Genomic DNA, 19115 nt, shown 5'->3' with positions numbered 1-19115 from the left:
AAAATTAATGCTAACAATTAATGTGACTGATTCAAAAATTTTAAGTTTGTTACTTGCCTAGTAAGAAAGGTTCAAGCTTTAAATTTTAAAATCATATCTTTTTGTTTCTTGTTAGTCAAGTAATCAACTTTAATTTTCAAAATCAAATCTTTTTAAATTTCTTTTTCAAATCTTTTTCAAAATAAATTTCAATCACATCTTTTTCAAAATCAATTTCAAAATCTTTTCTAACTTCTTATCTAACTTCTTATCTTTTCAAAATTGATTTTCAAATCTTTTTTTTCAATTAATCTTATCTTGTTTGATTCTTATCTTTTTCAAAACTACCTAACTAATTCTCTCTCTCTAATTTTTTAAAATCACTAACCTCTTTTTCAAATTTCTTTTTAATTAACTAATTGTTTTTAAATTTTAATTTAATTTCATTTCATTTTTCTTCTTAAAATTTTCGAATTTTAACTTTAATTTTAAATTAAAAACAAAAATATTTTTATTTTATTTTATTTTCGAATTCTTCCATCTCTCATCTCCCTCTAATTATTTATTTATTTACTAACACTTCTCTTCTACTCAAAAATTCGAATCAACTCTTCTCCTCTGTGTTCGAATTCTTATTTTTTCTTTCTTCCATCCTTCTCTTCTTATACTCATATAAGGAATCTCTATATTGTGACATAGAGGATTCCATATTTTCTTTTCTGTTCTCTTCTTTTTCATATCAGCAGGAACAAGGATAAGAATATTCTTGTTGAAGCTGATCCTGAACCTGAAAGGACTCTGAAGAGGAAGCTAAGGGAAGCTAAAGCACAACTCTCTGGAGAAAATCTGACAGAAATTTTTGAAAAAGAAGGAGACATGGCCGAAAATAATAACAATGGTGGAGGTGCAAGGAAGATGCTTGGTGACTTTACTGTACCAAATTCCAACTTGCATGGAAGAAGCATCTCAATTCCTGCCATTGGAGCAAACAATTTTGAGCTAAAGCCTCAATTAGTTTCTTTGATGCAACAGAATTGTAAGTTTCATGGACTTCCATCAGAAGATCCTTTTCAGTTCTTAACTGAATTCTTGCAGATTTGTGATACTGTTAAGACCAATGGGGTTGATCCCGAGGTCTACAGGCTTATGCTTTTCCTGTTTGCTGTAAGAGACAGAGCTAGAATATGGTTGGACTCTCAACCTAAAGATAGCCTGAACTCTTGGGATAAGCTGGTCACGGCTTTCTTAGCCAAGTTCTTTCCTCCTCAAAAGCTTAGCAAGCTTAGAGTGGATGTTCAAACCTTCAAACAGAAAGAAAGTGAATCCCTCTATGAAGCTTGGGAGAGATACAAGCAACTGACCAAAAAGTGTCCTTCTGACATGCTTTCAGAATGGACCATCCTGGATATATTCTATGATGGTCTGTCTAAATTATCTAAGATGTCATTAGACCATTCTGCAGGTGGATCCATTCACCTAAAGAAAACGCCTGCAGAAGCTCAGGAACTCATTGACATGGTTGCAAATAACCAGTTCATGTACACTTCTGAAAGGAATCCTGTGAGTAATGGGACACCTCAGAGGAAGGGAGTTCTTGAAATTGATACTCTGAATGCCATATTGGGTTAAAATAAAATATTAAGCTAAAGCCTCAATTAGTTTCTCTGATGCAACAGAATTGTAAGTTTCATGGACTTCCATCAGAAGATCCTTTTCAGTTCTTAACTGAATTCTTGCAGATCTGTGATACTGTTAAGACCAATGGGGTTGATCCCGAGGTCTACAGGCTTATGCTTTTCCTGTTTGCTATAAGAGACAAAGCTAGAATATAGTTGAACTCTCAACCTAAAGATAGCCTGAACTCTTGGGATAAGCTGGTCACGGCTTTCTTAGCCAAGTTTTTTCCTCCTCAAAAGCTTAGCAAACTTAGAGTAGATGTTCAAACCTTCAAACAGAAAGAAGGTGAATCTCTCTATGAAGCTTGGGAGAGATATAAGCAACTGACCAAAAAGTGTCCTTCTGACATGCTTTCAGAATGGACCATCCTGGATATATTCTATGATAGTCTGTCTAAATTATCTAAGATGTCATTGGACCATTCTGCAGGTGGATCCATTCACCTAAAGAAAACGCCTGCAGAAGCTCAGGAACTCATTGACATGGTTGCAAATAACCAGTTCATGTACACTTCTGAAAGGAATCCTGTGAGTAATGTGACGCCTCAGAGGAAGGGAGTTCTTGAAATTGATACTCTGAATGCCATATTGGGTCAAAATAAAATATTGACTCAACAAGTCAATATGATTTCTCAGAGTCTGAATGGATTGCAAACCGCATCCAACAGTACTAAAGAGGCATCTTCTGAAGAAGAAGCTTATGATCCTGAGAACCCTGCAATAACAGAGGTGAATTACATGGGTGAACCCTATGGAAACACCTATAATCCCTCATGGAGAAATCATCCAAATTTCAAATGGAAGGATCGACAAAAGCCTCAACAAGGCTTTTATAATGGTGGAAGAAACAGGTTTAGCAATAGCAAGCCTTTTCCATCATCTACTCAGCAACAGACAGAGAATTCTAAGAAGAATCCATCTAGCTTAGCAAATATAATCTCTGATCTATCTAAGGCCACTCTAAGTTTCATGAATGAAACAAGGTCCTGCATTAGAAATTTGGAGGCACAAGTGGGCCAGCTGAGTAAAAGAGTCACTGAAACTCCTCCTAGTACTCTCCCAAGCAATACAGAAGAGAATCCAAAAAGAGAGTGCAAGGCCATAACCTTACTTGGTGTGGCCGAACCCAAAGAGGAGGAGAAGGACGTGAATCCTAGTGAGGAAGACCTCCTGGGACGTTCACTGACCAATAAGGAGTTTCCCTTTGAGGAACCAAAGGAATCTGAGGCTCATCTAGAGACCATAGAGATTCCATTGAACCTCCTTTTACCATTCATAAGCTCTGATGACTATTCTTCCTCTGAAGAGGATGAAGACATCAGTGAAGAGCAGGTTGCTAAATATCTAAGAGCCATCATGAAGTTGAATGCCAGTTTATTTGGTAATGATACTTGGGAGGATGAACCCCCCTTGTTCACCAATGAACTCAGTGAATTGATAAGGCAGACATTGCCTCAGAAGAAATCGGATCCCGAAAAGTTCTTCATACCTTGTACCATAGGCACCATGACCTTTGAGAAGGCTCTGTGTGACCTTGGATCAGGGATAAACCTCATGCCACTCTCTGTAATGGAGAAACTGGGAATCTTTGAGGTACAAGCTGCAAGAATCTCACTAGAGATGGCAGACAAATCAATGAAACAGGCTTATGGATTAGTAGAGGACTTGTTAGTAAAGGTTGAAGGTCTTTACATCCCTGCTGATTTTATAATCCTAGACACTGGGAAGGATGAGGATGAATCCATCATCCTTGGAAGACCCTTCCTAGCCACAGCAAAAGCTGTGATTGATGTGGACAGAGGAGAGTTGGTCCTTCAACTGAATGAGGACAACCTTGTGTTTAAAACTCAAGGATCTCCTTCTGTAACCATGGAGAGGAAGCATAAAAAGCTTCTCTCAGTGCAGAGTCAACCAAAGCCCCCACAGTCAAACTCTAAGTTTGGTGTTGGGAGGCCACAACCAAACTCTAAGTTTGGTGTTGAACCCCCACATTCAAACTCTAAGTTTGGTGTTGGGAGGTCCCAACAATGCTCTGAACATCTGTGAGGCTCCATGAGAGCTCACTGTCAAGCTATTGACTTTAAAGAAGCACTTGTTGGGAGGCAACCCAATGTTATTTAATTATATCTATTTATTTTCCATTGCTATTCTATACTTTCCTTAGGTTGATGATCATGTAAAGTCACAAAAATAACTGAAGAATCAAAAACAGAATGAAAAACAGCATTAAAAATAGCTCACCCTGGAGGAAGAGCTTACTGGCATTTAAACGCCAGTAAGAAGCATCAAACTGGCGTTTAACGCCAGAAAAAAGCATCAAGCTGGCGTTAAACGCCAGAAACAAGCACCAGACTGGCGTTTAACGCCAGAACAGAGCATGGAATTGGCGTTAAACGCCAGAAACAAGCAGCAAGCTGGCGTTTAACGCCAGACATGCATTCTAAGGGTGTTTTGCATGCCTAATTGGAACAGGGATGCTAAGTCCTTAACCCACTGGATCTGTGGACCCCACAGGATCCCTACCTACCCCACCTCTTCTTCTCTCCTCTTCACACCTTTTCATAACTCTCTTCCCTAAATACCCTTCACCAATCACCTCTATACCTCTTCTCCAAATACCCTTAACCACTCACATCCATCCACTCTTCCCCAGAAACCCCACTACCTCCAAAATTCAAATTCTTTTTCCTTCCAAACCCAACCCTAATGGCCAAAACCTACCCTTCTCCCCACCCCTATATATACCCCTCAACACTACTCCATTTTCACACATTACAACCACCACTCCTCCCCTTGGCTGAATATACCTTCTCCCTCCATCTCCTCCATTTTCTTCTTCTTCTACTACTTCCTTTCTTCTTTTGCTCGAGGACGAGCAAAACTTTTAAGTTTGGTGTGGTAAAAGCATTGCTTTGTGTTTTTTCTTAACTATTAATGGCACCTAAGGCCAGAGAAACCTCAAGAAAGAGGAAAGGGAAGGCAATTGCTTCCACCTCTGAGTCATGGGAGATGGAGAGATTCATCTCAAGGGTCCATCAAGACCACTTCTATGAGGTTGTGGCCAAGAAAAAGGTGATCCCTGAGGTCCCTTTTAAGCTCAAAAAGAGCGAATATCCGGAGATCCGATAAGAGATTAGAAGAAGAGGATGAGAAGTTCTCTCTAATCCTATTCAACAAGTCGGGATCTTAATGGTTCAAGAGTTCTATGCAAACGCATGGATCACTAGGAACCATGATCAAAGTATGAACCCGAATCCAAAGAATTGGCTTACCATGGTTCGGGGGAAATACTTAGATTTCAGTTCGGAAAATGTAAGGCTGGCGTTCAACTTGCCAATGATGCAAGAAAACACACGCCCCTACACTAGAAGGGTCAACTTTGATCAAAGGTTGGACCAAGTCCTCATTGACATATGTGTGGAAGGAGCTCAATGGAAAGTTAACTCAAGAGGCAAGCCGGTTCAATTGAGAAGACCGGACCTTAAGCCTGTAGCTAGAGGATGGTTAGAATTTATCCAACGCTCAATTATTCCTACTAGCAACCGGTCTGAAGTTACTGTAGATCGGGCCATCATGATCCATAGTATCATGATTGGAGAGGAAGTGAAAGTTCATGAGATTATACCTCAAGAACTCTACAAGGTGGCTGACAAGTCCTCCACTTTGGTAAGGTTAGCCTTTTCTCACCTCATTTGCCACCTCTGCGATTCGGCTGGAATTGACATAGAGGGAGACATCCTCATTGATGAGGACAAGCCCATCACTAAGAAAAGGACAGAGCAAACAAGAGATCATGGACCTCAATAAGAGCATGAGGAAATTCCTCACCATAAAATCCCTGAGATGCCTCAAGGGATGCACTTCCCTCCACAGAACTATTGGGAGCAAATCAACACCTCCCTAGGAGAATTAAGTTCCAACATGGGATAACTAAGGATGGAACACCAAGAGCACTCCATCATTCTCCATGAGATTAGAGAAGATCAAAGAGCTATGAGGGAGGAGCAACAAAGACAAGGAAGAGACATAGAGGAGCTCAAAAGCACTATTGGTTCTTCAAGAAGAGGAAGACGCCACGCTCACTAAGGTGGACCCGTTCCTTAATCTCCTTGTTCTTATTTTCCTATTTTTCGGTTTTTGAGCCTTATGATTTATTTATGTTTGTGTCTTTATTACATGATCATTAGAATTTAAGTGTCTATGTCTTAAAGCTATGAATATCCTATGAATCCATCCCCTTTCTTAAATGAAAAATGTTTTAATTACAAAAGAACAAGAAGTACATGAATTTTGAATTCATCCTTGAAATTAGTTTAATTATTTTGATGTGGTGGCAATACGTTTTATTTTCTGAATGAATGCTTGAACAGTGCATATGTCTTTTGAATTTGTTGTTTATGAATGTTAAATATGTTGGCTCTTGAAAGAATGGTGAAAAGGAGAAATGTTATTGATAATCTGAAAAATCATAAAATTGATTCTTGAAGCAAGAAAAAGCAGTGAATACAATAGCTTGCAAAAAAAAGAAAAGAAAAATGGCGAAAAAAAAGAAAAAAAAAAAGAGAAAGAGAAAGAAAAAGCAAGCAGAAAAAGCCAAAAGCTCTTTAAACCAAAAGGCAAGAGCAAAAAGCCAATAGCCCTTAAAACCAAAAGGCAAGGACAAAAATGATCCAAGGCTTTGAGCATCAGTGGATAGGAGGGCCCAAAGGAATAAAATCCTGGCTTAAGTGTCTAAACCAAGCTGTCCCTAACCCTCTGCTTGTGGCGTGAAGGTGTCAAGTTAAAAGCTTGAGACTGAGCGGTTAAAGTCGAGGTCCAAAGTAAAAACAGAGTGTGCTTAGGAACCTTGGACACCTCTAATTGGGGACTCTAGCAAAGCTGAGTCACAATTTGAAAAGGTTCACCCAATTATGTGTCTGTGGTATTTATGTATCCGGTGGTAATACTGGAAAACAAAGTGCTTAGGGCCATGGCCAAGACTCATAAAGTAGATGTGTTCAAGAATCAATATACTGGACTAGGAGAATTAATAACACTATCTGAATTCTGAGTTCCTATAGATGCCAATAATTCTGAACTTCAAGGGATAAAGTGAGATGCCAAAATTGTTCAGAGGCAAAAAGCTACTAGTCCCGCTCATTTAATTGGAGCTAAGTTTCATTGATATTTTGGAGTTTATAGTATATTCTCTTCTTTTTATCCTATTTTATTTTCAGTTGCTTGGGGACAAGCAACAATTTAAGTTTGGTGTTGTGATGAGCGGATAATTTATACGCTTTTTGGCATTGTTTTTACATAGTTTTTAGTATGATTTAGTTAGTTTTTAATATATTTTTATTAGGTTTTAAATAAAATCACATTTCTAGACTTTACTATGAGTTTATGTGTTTTTCTCCGATTTCAGGTAATTTCTGGCTGAAATTGAGGGACTTGAGCAAAAACCTGATTCAGAGGCTGAAGAAGGACTGCAGATGCTGTTGGATTCTGACTTCCCTGCACTCAACGTGGATTTTCTGGAGCTACAGAAGTCCAAATGGCGCGCTCTCAATTGCGTTGGAAAGTAGACATCCAGGGATTTCCAGAAATATATAATAGTTTATACTTTGCTCGAGTTTAGATGACGCAAACTGGCATTCAACGCCAGCTTTCTGCCCTATTCTGGCGTTAAACGCCAGAAACAGGTTGCAAAGCAGAGTTAAATGCCAGAAACAAGTTACAAACTGGCATTTAACTGCAAGGAAGACCTCTACACGTGAAAGCTTCAATGCTCAGCCCAAGCACATACCAAGTGGGCCCGGAAGTGGATTTCTGCATCATTTACTTATTTTTGTAACCCTAGTAACTAGTTTAGTATAAATAGAACTTTTTACTATCGTGTTAAGAATCTTTAGATCATTTTTGAGACTATCCTTGTATCACTTTTGATCTCTTGATCACGTTTAGGGGGCTGGCCATTCGGCCATGCCTGGACCTTGTTCTTATGTATTTTCAACGGTAGAGTTTCTACACACCAAAGATTAAGGTGTGGAGCTCTGCTGTTCCTCATGAATTAATGCAAAGTACTATTGTTTTTCTATTCAATTCAAGCCTATTTCTTCTCTAAGATATTCATTCACACACAAGAACATGATGAATGTGATGATTATGTGACGCTCATCATCATTCTCACTTATGAACGCGTGCCTGACAAACACTTCTGTTCTACATGCAAACAAGCTTGAATGCATATCTCTTAGCCTCCTGATCTACGATCAGAGTCTTCGTGGTATAGGCTAGAATTATTGGCAGCTATTCTTGAGATCCGGAAAGTCTAAACTTTGTCTGTGGTATTCCGAGTAGGATCTGGGAAGGGATGGCTGTGACGAGCTTCAAACTCGCGAGTGCTGGGCGAAGTGACAGACGCAAAAGGATTACTGAATCATATTCCAGTATGATCGAGAACCGACAGATGATTAGCCGTGCGATGACAGCGCATTTGGACCATTTTCACTGAGAGGACGGGATATAGCCATTGACAACGGTGATGCCCAACATACAGCTTGCCATAGAAAGGAGTATGAAGGATTGGATGAAGGCAGTTGGAAAGCAAAGATTCAGAAGGAATTAAGCATCTCCATACGCTTATCTGAAATTCTAACCAATGAATTACATAAGTATCTCTATCCTGTTTTACGTTTTATTTATCTTTTAATTATTAAAACTTTATAACCATTTGAATCTACCTAACTAAGATTTACAAGGTGACCATAGATTGCTTCAAGCCGACAATCTCCGTAGGATCGACCCTTACTCACGTAAGGTTTATTACTTGGACGACCCAGTGCACTTGCTGGTTAGTTGTGCAAAGTTGTGACAAAGAATTAAGATTATGAACGTGTGTATTAAGTTTTTGGCACCGTTACCAAGGAATGAACAATCACGATTTCGTGCACCAGCCTCGCATCGAGAGGAGACAGTGGGGATTTTTGAGGAGGCAGCCGCGGGAGGCCAACCTATCATGGGTAGTTGAATTCTACTCCAACTTCTACTCGCCTACCCTGCAGACTGTCTATGTTCGTCAGCAGCAAGTCCCTATCTCCGAGGGTGCCATACAGAGAGTACTAGAGCTTGCACCTAGCCCAGAGGGATTGGATGCTTATCAAGAGGCCCAGCTTAAGTGCCAAATTTATCAGTTCGACTGGGATAGCGTCCTTGGAGTTATAGCCCAACCTGGCAGCACCTGGATCTATGGGCAGCATCGGTCAAAACCCAAGAGCATCTCAGCCCAATCACTTACCTTAGAGGCTCGCGTGTGGGCAGAGATTATGTCCCACTATATCTTTCTGAGCACTCACGAGTCCACCTTCACAGCGGACATGGCTGTTCTCATCTGGTGCATCCTGACAGAGCAACCTCTCAACCTGCCCCGACTCATCCGGCAGGCAATGGGACACATACAGATTGCGAGTAACTTGCCTTTCCCCACATTGGTTTCAAATTTAGTCTCTACAGTAGGTGTTTCCTATCGGGCTGGAGACAGAAAGGTCATAATCCCTAGGGCCGATCAGTATGTCCCAAATGGGAAATAAATCAGACCCCCAGTTCCTTCTGTGAGCCGGCCTCTCGGCCTATCTTTGGACACTCCTCCTTCTTCTTCTCCACCATCATTCAGACCACAAGCATCATCCATCTATCAGATGTTCCTTTAGATCCTTGAGAGGTTCGACCGGCAAGACTGGCGGATGGCGCAATCAGAGCACCGCAACAAGCGCTGATACAACTATCTGAAGGAGCTCATTGTTGGTCCTCACCCACCTCCGAAATAGAAAGACACCCCGGACTCCCCTTCACCTAGTAGCACAGGGAGCCATGACGAGCCAGACAGCAGAGGTGATGCTTCTAGTCCTACCTTGCTCCTTACTGATGGCACGAAAGACCATGCCAAGCCTTAAGTGTGGGGAAGTCAGTCCCTGACTTCTGGAGGTAATCTCTCTCTCTCTCTTAACACCAACATTTTAGTTTTTCTTTTGTTAGATAGGATAGATTGCATAATAATAACTGCTTGCACGTATGTTTTGCTTGGTTGAAGTAATGAGTTTCTTTTCAAGACCCTATTTTATAATATTTCACTAATTCAAATTAAAAATTTTGTGTTAAACTTGTTTGAGGATTATAATTTGGAACATGGTTTTTGAGCTAAGAACACACAACCTGTGAGATTTTGAGCTTAATTATATGGTTACATTATTTAACCATGATTTTTATTCTTGTGTGTTTCTTCTCTATGATTGCAATCTATGGTTTGTTCCATTCTATATGTCCATTGTTTAGTGTCTTTGCATGCATACATATGATTGATGCCATTAATTGTTATTAGCTCACTTATCCCAAATAGCCTACCATTTCAATTACCCTTGTTTGCCACTTTGAGCCTTTTAATCCCCATTTATTTTTTATATTACCACATCACTAGCCTTAAGCAAAAAATAATTAATTATCCCATTTGAATCTTTGGTTAGCTTAAGATAGAGATTGTGTGTCAACTAAGTGTGGGGAATTGTGGGAACTTGGGTTGATGAAAAAGTGTTATGTTTTATAAACAAAAATATTGGGAATTTGGGTGCATACTCATGTGAAACCAGAAAAATCATATGCATTGATATGTTATGTTTGCTTTCATGTTCATAAAAAAAATTAATATTACAATATAAATAAATAAATAAATAAATAGGAGACAAAATTATCCCAATGTTAAGTTTAATAAAAGATCAATGCATATGTGGTGAAATTAAAGAAAATATGATACATGAGTATGTGAAATATACAAAAGTGAGATTATGGGTAGCTAGGCATGATTTTAGAATTATATAGAGTGTGTTTATGTTAGGTGAGAACTTAGGTTAGTCAAAGATTCATATTATAGCTCACTTGGCCATACATATATCCTCACCCTCACCTTAGCCCCATTACAACCTTGAAAAAGACCTCATGATGTTTGCATTTGTACATTAAATATTTGTTGATTGGTTAGATGAAGAACAAAGTTTTAGAAAGCATGACTAGAGAAGAGTAGAGTGGATTAACCCTAGACACTTGAGCGATTAGAGTGCATATACACTTCCAGTGAGAGTTCAATGCTTGATTCTATGTTCCCTGCTTTCATGAGCTATCTTCCTACAAGTTTACTTGTCTTTTATTGTGTGATTTGAATTAGTGGAATCTGATTTATGTTTGTCTTGGAGAACTTGTTTACTTTTAACCAAGCAAGCAAAAACATTTTAACATATAATTGCATTCATATATAGGTTGCATTGCATGAGTCTTACTTTTCCCCATTTATTCTTTTGATCTCCTTGAGGACATGCTAATGTATAAGTGTGGGGAGATTGATAAACCACTATTTTATGGTTTATCTTGTGCTAAATTGAGTGGTTTTTATCAAGTCTTTGCACACTTATTCATACAATTTGCATGATTTTAAAAATCCTTCCTAATTTTATTCTATGGTTGAAAACTTGCTTCCTAAGCCTTTAAATTGTGTATTTTTAATTCCCTTTTATACCATTCGATGCCGTGATCTATATGTTAAGTGTTTTCAGGCTACATAGGGCAGGAATAGCTTAGAGGATGGAGAGGAAGCTTGCAAAAATGGAAGGAACACAAGAAATAAAGGAGATAACAAGCAGAGACTCAAGACACATTCACTTTTACGCAGTTTTAGTTTTAGTTGGAATCGGAGAGAGAAAACTACTACTTGATGCGGGAAAAACTTGTCTTTCAACAAATCTCCCTTCGGCAAGTATACCGAAGTTGTCGTCAAGTAAAAACTCACAATAGAGTGAGGTCGAATCCCACAGGGATTGATTGATCAAGCAACTTTAATTAGAAGAATGTTCTAGTTGAGCGAATAAAGAATTTGGGTTGAGAGTTGCAGAAAATAAAATGGCGGGAATGTAAATAACAGAAAAGTAAATGCTAGAATTAAAGGACTGGAAGTAAATGACTGAAAATAAATTGCAGAATTGTAAATGGGAATGGGGGATTTGCTCATAAAAGTAAATGGCAGAAATTAAAGAGAATGTGTAAGATTAGAGATGGGGAGTTCATTGGGCTTAGGAGATGTTGCAATTCTCCGGATCAAGTTCATTTTCATCTCTTCCTCAATCAATGCACTCATTGATCTCCTTGGCAATCTTAAGTGATTGAATTGCAATTCCTTGCAATTCAATCTCTCAAATCTTGATCAATAGCCAATTCCTTGGTCAATTGCTCATGAGAAGAGATGAAGTATGGTCACTGATTATACCACATGCATTTCCCAAACCAAGTATTGAGAGGGTTACAGTCACATACCCATCCAAACCCAATTTGGTCCAGCATGAGAAAGCATTTCTAGCTTGATCTCTTCATTCCTCTTCCAAGGTTCAAAAGAGATCCAAGTTTGAGTAGCTTCTCTTCCAAGATAACTACTCAATTGGATGAAGATCGAAAGCTTTCAAGTAAAATCAAGAGGAAAGATAGAAGAAGAACAATGAAAATTAGTATTGATCCATCAAATTACAACAGAGCTCCCTAACCCAATGAAAGGGGTTTAGTTGTTCATAGCTCTTGAAAATGAAACAAAGATGGAGAATACATCATAAAACTAGAATTGCAAAGAAAGTAAAATATAGAGAGTGGTTCTTCAGCCTCCAGAACTATTTTACAATTCAAAGCTACTCCTATATATACTACTCTTCTCATCTTCTAGTTCACTCTTCAAGTCTTGGGCCTTTGGATCTTGAGTTTGAAGCAGTTCCTTTCTTTATTTGGGCTTGGCTTTACTTGCAGAGAGAAAGTGCGGAGTGGGCAGAGACTTAAGCTCAGGGCGTAAGGAGTGTTAATCATTTAGTGAAAATCCAAGTTTGGGAACGTTAGTGACACTTAACATTGTCACTAACGTTCCAATGCACCCCTTTTGCCTTACGTTAAAACCCACGTTAACTAGGTTAACGTGGCTTTTAACGTTGCCTTATCAACCTTCGAGAACGTTAGTGACACTCATCATTGTCACTAACGTTCCAGTGTGCCCCTTCTTGCTTCACATTAAAGCTCACATTAACTAGGTTAACGTGGCTTCTAACGTGGCCTTTGCCATCCTTCGAGAACGTTAGTGGCATTCAACATTGTCACTAACGTTCCAATGTGCCCCTAGGTCTCACGTTAGAGTTCACGTTAACTAGGTTAACGTGGCTTCTAACGTGGCCATCTTTTAGCCATCCCAACGTTAGTGACAATGTTGAGTGTCACTAACGTTGGCTCATCCTTCATTTCTCATCGTTAGCTTCCACGTTAACCAAGTTAACGTGGAAGTTAACGTGACTCTTGGGGGTTGTGTGGTTGCTTCAACGTTAGTGACAATGTTGAGTGTCACTAACGTTGTCGACAACTCTTCATCCTCTACGTTAGTTCCCACGTTAACCAAGTTAACGTGGGAGTTAACGTGGTACTTAGCACCATAGGCCAACGTTAGTGACAATGTTGAGTGTCACTAACGTTGGCTTCTCTCCCTCCCCCTTAACGTTAGAGGCCACGTTAACTAGGTTAACGTGGCTTCTAACGTGGCACTTATGAGTAAGTGCCAACGTTAGTGACAATGTTGAGTGTCACTAACGTTGGCTCAACTTCTTTTTTCCACGTTAGAGTTCACGTTAACTGGTTAACGTGACTCTCTAACGTGGGCATTGATGGTTTTTTTGAGAGTGTTATTGGCAATCACTTTTCTCATTAATCTTTGCAAGTTACCTCCCCTTTCTTGCTCCTTTTGGTCCTGAAATCAAGCAACAAAGTGCATCAAAGCTCTAGTCCCAGTCATGAGTAATGCAACATAATATTTGTCACTAAACTTATGCAAAATCCTCATGAAATCATATAAAATGCACAATGTATGCTTGAGTCAAGGCATAAGTGAATATTTACCCAAAACTAGCTTATTTCCTAAAGAAATGCATGAAACTAACCTAAAAACAGTAAAGAAAATGTTAGTGAAACTGGCCAAAATGCCCTGGCATCACAACACCAAACTTAAAGCTTGCTTGTCCCTAAGCAAGTACTGGAACAAGAAAATGATGAAATGAATATCCAGAGGAATGAGTCATCCTTGTGGAAGTCATATTACTGATTTTATGGTGGTTTCATGCATAGCAACTTAGGTTCATTCCATTACTGGCTTTCAGACCTTTATCCTGTCCTAAAACACCCACTTTGTTCATATCCCATGAGACTTTTATTCATTGATCCTTTTATTGTTATTACAAGGGTTGTTTGTGTTATTTAGGCTAAGTGCTCTGTAAGGGGGCAACTCTTTAAGATAAGCTTTCAGCCAACACTCCCGAACCAGTTGGTTCAAGGTGCTAGGTGTTGAGACACCCCTAAGGACTTACTCCCTCAAGCCTATCCCCATACATACACACTACAGCATTTGTTTATTTATTATCTTTTCTTGAGACCTTGGTGTCCAGCACCTCTTTGGGTTACTAATGTTCTGTAGTGAAGGTTACTCTTGATAGTGGACTTTCAGCTGATATCCCGAGTTAGTTAACCCAAGTTACCAAGTGATAAGGCACCCTAAGAGCTTATTCATCCAAGTAGATCCCTCACACAGGAGCAGCATAGACACTTGCCTCAAGCTTAAAACCATTGATGCCTAGCCTTATTGCTTACTCTTTTTTCTTTTTTTTTCACTTCCATTGTTCTTTCCTTTCTCTCTTAGGATCTTGTTATTAACTAGTCTCATGAGTGTATCCAAAGCAAAGTATTCAGGATAGATAGTTGTCCTCCTAGCCTTGTGGTTGAACCAACTTAGCTAACTTATGACTACCCCAAAGATTCATGAATGCACTTCCACAATATGAACTCTACCCTGGTCTTTTAAAACATAAACATTCTCTTCTTCATTGATAAAAAGGGACAAGCTTACAAGTAAATAAGGAATGATGCAGTGACATAAAGACCAGTGCACATAGACTCTCTTCAATACAAAAACTAAAAATAACATGATTTGAAAAAGGTTTAAACATAACATGGAAGCAAGTTCTATTTCATACAAGATCTCCTTATTTAAAACACAGAGAAAGATGGAACAAAGAAGGAACTCCACCACCTTTTACTGTTGTGGGTGTCCACGTCTTTTCCTTGCTTGTCCTCCTTGTTTTCTCTTGCATTTCCTCTCATCCGTGCCAATCTTGCTTGCTTCCAATCCTCGAGTGCCTTCCTCACTGACTCATGACTCTCTTCCACCCTTTGTCTTTCCTTTCGTGCTAATTCATCCTTCATTTCATCATACTTGGCTATTCCTGGATGCAATATTGGCAACTGTCCCACTAAGTAGCCGAGCCTGGCTTGAGTATTTATCTGATGTCTTATTTGACTCATGTAAACTCCTTCTGCGAATGCCCTTTGCTCGTCCAATAGTTCTGCCTGTTCTATTTGTCTTCGATGCATCTCATGTATGTGTGCCCCTTGATGTGCTTGGATGTTGATTAGCCTCTGGGTGGATTCTTGTTGCTCGTTTTGCCTTTGTTCCATCCTGTTGAATGCTTCTCCCATTGTTGTCCTTGGCTTAGTTGCTGTTCCATCATTTGCTTTGCCACTCATCTTGCTGCCCCATCATCTGTAGTTGAAGCTCTTTTTGTGCTCCTTGGCTTTCCAAATATTGTCTAGATAAGCCATCAATGCTTCCTGTATGGTGCATGTCCAAGGTCTGTGTGCTTGTCCCTCTAAGACTTGTCCTTCAACTACTGGAGGGGCTGTCCTTTTCTTTGCTTCCGTTGAGGCAGGGGGAGTGCTACAGCATCATCCTTCGGACCGTTATTGGAATGCCCTCCTTTATCCAAACGGGGTCCTCATCTTCAAAAACCACCCTAGCTTTCTTGCATATTCGGTAAATAGTACTGGGGTAACCTAATGTTCCTCTTTAGTCGCTTTCTCTGCCATCTTTCTAATTCCTTGAGCTATGATCTCATGAACTTTGATTTCTCCTCCCTTGAGTATACAATGCAACATTGTTGCTCTCTCGAGATTCACCTCCGAGTTGTTTGCAGCTGGGAGAATAGACCTCCTCACTAGCTCGAACCACCCCTTAGCTTCAGGAGTGAGATCTATTCTCTTAATGAACTATGGTTTATTTCCTGCACCCCTTTCCTAGTCAGCTCCTGGTACACACAGGTCTAGTAAAAGCTGGTCATAATTGGGGTTGTTGTCGAATCTTGAGTGGTAACTTTCTTCTTCAAATGGTATAAACCGTAGCTTCAATGCCCTCATTACACTCATGGGACCAAAATCCACCATTGTTCCTCTCACAAAGCTTGTATATGACTCATCTTCTTATCATACCTGACTGCATTTGCATAAAATTCTCTTATGAGATTTGCATTCACCTTAGTGGACCGGGTCAGTGAGGAGCTCCCATCTTCTCCTTTCTACCTTTTCTGTGATTTCGGGGCATTCAGTCTTCTTAACTTGAAATCCCAGCTCATAAATGATTTCTTATCAACCATCCACCCGTATTGCAATGCATGATGCAAGCTTCTAAATCTCTTCTCATCATATGGGTGTTCTTCCATGGGTTCCTTACCCTCCCTTCTCTTAGAACTTGAAGATGCCATAGATGATGATTTAATATGTGAAGGTGGTAAGGTTGTGGAGACTTTTGGTTGTTTAGGGTTTATGGCAATGAGGAGAGTGAGGGGAGGAATGTTTATAATTGGATAGGGGGTGTATTATACCGAAATGAAGAGTGGTGAAGGTGTGTGATGACAATGAAGGGTGGTATGGACAAGGGTTGTTTATACAGAGAAGTTGTGAGAGAATGAGGGTGTAGATTGATGAAGTGTCACTTGATGGATGTTGGGTTATGCATGGCTAGAAGACAAGGATCATCACTTTATGATGGGGATTGCTTGGTCTTCTAGGGGTCCTTTTTTTCAAGTTGCATGGCAATATTTTCCAACGTATTCCCTCTTTAGAACAAGTGTGTAGCCCCTCTTCTTTAAGTGGCGAATTTCCCCCATTTAGTGTCCAATCAATCCCCTTTTTATGCTTCTTTCCTTTCTATAAAGATTTGAAATAAGGGAATTAATATATAAGAAAATTAAAACTCTACGGCTAGAATAAATTGAAAGAAAGGATTTGATTGTTTGTTATGAATTTCAACTAACTAACTAACTATGGTGGTTCCTTATATGCATTTTGGTGGCACCATGGGGTGACACCAAACTTAGTTGAAGCACTGTGATGAAAGTTTTGTGTTCAAGCTCCCAAGACTAGCATGCATCTTGGTTTGGCTTTGAACCAAACTTTCTTCAATATATACTGCATGATAAAGATCACCAAGTGTTTGTCAGTTTGGGTTGAAATCATAAAGATTGACTTATTCATTATCATCTGAAAGCATATAAAACATGGGTTGCCTCCCATGAAGCGCTTCTTTAGCGTCACTAGCTTGACATTTTTCTTTCATCATGGTGGTTGGTAGTGCTTAAAGTCCTCCCTCTTGCTGTGGACTTGTATCCATATGTTCAGGGAAAGAACTCTGTTGATAGTGAAGACCTTGGGTAATTGAGATGGCACAGTAGGAAGATTAGGAGAAATATCTGGGAAGTAAGATGAGACAACTCTATCCCTGGAGAGAAACTTCCGTAGGATCTTCTTGTTCCTCCATTCCTTGGTACCTTCTTCTTTGTTTCTTTTGAGGTGCCTTCCCCTTGGTGACCTTTTCTCCAAGGATTGTGATGCTGTCTTCACCTGCCTCTAGAGGTTTGGGTTCCTCCAATTTTTCTTTGAGCTGTGGCAGTTGCTGTTTTCCTTGTTTATCATTGAGGGGGTTTCAAATGAACTAGCTGTGCTTCAGTGCTTGTCTCCTCTTCAGTCTCCTTATCATTGTGCTAGTTCCTTGTCCTCTTGATCTGTTTCTGTGAGAAGTTGAAGACATTGAAGCTGAGTTGTTCATCATGAATTTCAATATTGCTTCCCGTTTCTCTACATGATAAGTGCTCTGGCCGTAGCTAGAATGTTTCCAATATGATGGGTGAGTGAGACTCTCTTCCATGCCAGAATGACAAAGTCTGTTGGAGAAAGACTTCCAACCTTAGAAACATTTTCCACCACTCCTATTGCTTTCTTTTGAGTTTGTCAGCCAGTTTGATAATGACATCTGTGGGCATTATCTCATTGATTTGCAGTCTCTTCACCAAGATAAGGGCAGTAAGTTGATGCTGGCCCAAATCCATAGGCTCTGTCAAATTTTCTCCTATGCACAGGTATATGAAAACTTCCTGGGTTCTCTTTTGTAGGCAACTCAGGTTGAATAGGACTACACTCCTGTCTCACTATAGCTGCCTCTTGAGTGAGCTTTTCCTGGAGAAGTTCCTTCCATATACTGATGAATGCAGCAGTTGTGAATGCTTGGAATGGTATGTTCACATGCGAGATGCAATACAAGTCTAGGACCTTGAGTATATTCTTTTCCCAGCACCATTGAGTAGTGAGGGAATGTGCATAGAGCTTCAGCAGCTCTTGTTGTGAGATTTCTGGTCTTGGACTCTATCCTCCTTCTTGATTTCTTCAGGTTGTTTGCACATTTGCCTGCTTGTCTTCCATCTCTTGATCATTGTATGACCATTTGCAATCTTCCATTCTTTTTTGCTTCTCCCCTTAGGGTTCTTCTCAGTGTCACTTGGGAAGCTATCAGTAGGTTTGGGAATTTCTCAGCTAAATATCCCACCTAGAATTCAGCTTCCTAATGGTTTCTCCTTAGTTCTTAATATGGCTCGCACCTCCTCTTTGAACACCTTATTTTCTTGGAATCTCTTGGCTTATCCTTCCAAAAGGCTTCAATCTAGGAGCCTGTCATAAATTGATGAGTGTTTGGAGAGATGTGCTTGTTTTGTTTTGATAAGTATGTGGAGAAGTTTGTTGTGGGGGTGTTGAGATGTCCTCTGGGTGATTGTTGGTGAGCTGCATTGTTGTTGGAGTTGTAAACGTCTCTGGTCTTGGTTTTGATCTTGCTCACTTCCCCACCCAAGTTCGAGTGATTTCTCCATCCAGGGTTGTAAGTCTTGGAGTATGGATCATAGTTTTCCTTGGTGAATTTCCAATGTTATTTGGCTTGCTCCGACTCCCTTCTTGCTTCTTGGTTACTCCTCTGTGTTGTTGATAAAGTGGAGATTGCTGCTACTTGGTTCATCTCCATTTCTTGGTGAGGTCAGCCAGCTGCTGGGTAATGAGCTTGTTTTGGGCCAACAGAGCATCTACATTGTTTAAGCTCCATCACTCCTCTTGTGTTCCCTCTTTCGGAAGCATAGAAGTAGTCGTTTTATGCTACTGTTTCAATAACATCTAGGCTTCCTCAATGGTCTTCTCTTGTTCAAGGACCCTCCAGATGAATGGTCTACTACCTTCTTTGACTCATAAAAGAGCCCTTCATAAAAAATATGCAGCTAG

General features: G+C 39.8%; 2 non-coding genes across 2 annotated transcripts; both read right to left on the bottom strand.

Annotated features, from left to right (window-relative positions):
* Nucleotides 1–1257: 1257 nt before the first annotated feature.
* On the bottom strand, nucleotides 1258–1365 carry LOC114927258 (small nucleolar RNA R71). The gene has a single exon (XR_003817614.1). It is a non-coding gene; the product is annotated as a small nucleolar RNA R71 (small nucleolar RNA).
* A 536-nt stretch (nucleotides 1366–1901) lies between these two features.
* Nucleotides 1902–2009, bottom strand: LOC114927260 (small nucleolar RNA R71). The gene has a single exon (XR_003817616.1). It is a non-coding gene; the product is annotated as a small nucleolar RNA R71 (small nucleolar RNA).
* Nucleotides 2010–19115: the final 17106 nt, after the last annotated feature.

This window comes from Arachis hypogaea, unplaced genomic scaffold (assembly GCF_003086295.3).
Source record: "Arachis hypogaea cultivar Tifrunner unplaced genomic scaffold, arahy.Tifrunner.gnm2.J5K5 arahy.Tifrunner.gnm2.scaffold_90, whole genome shotgun sequence".
In the NCBI taxonomy this organism is placed as follows: Eukaryota; Viridiplantae; Streptophyta; class Magnoliopsida; order Fabales; family Fabaceae; genus Arachis; species Arachis hypogaea.
Note: the sequence above shows the minus strand (reverse complement) of the source record. Positions and strands in the feature narration are given on the sequence as shown.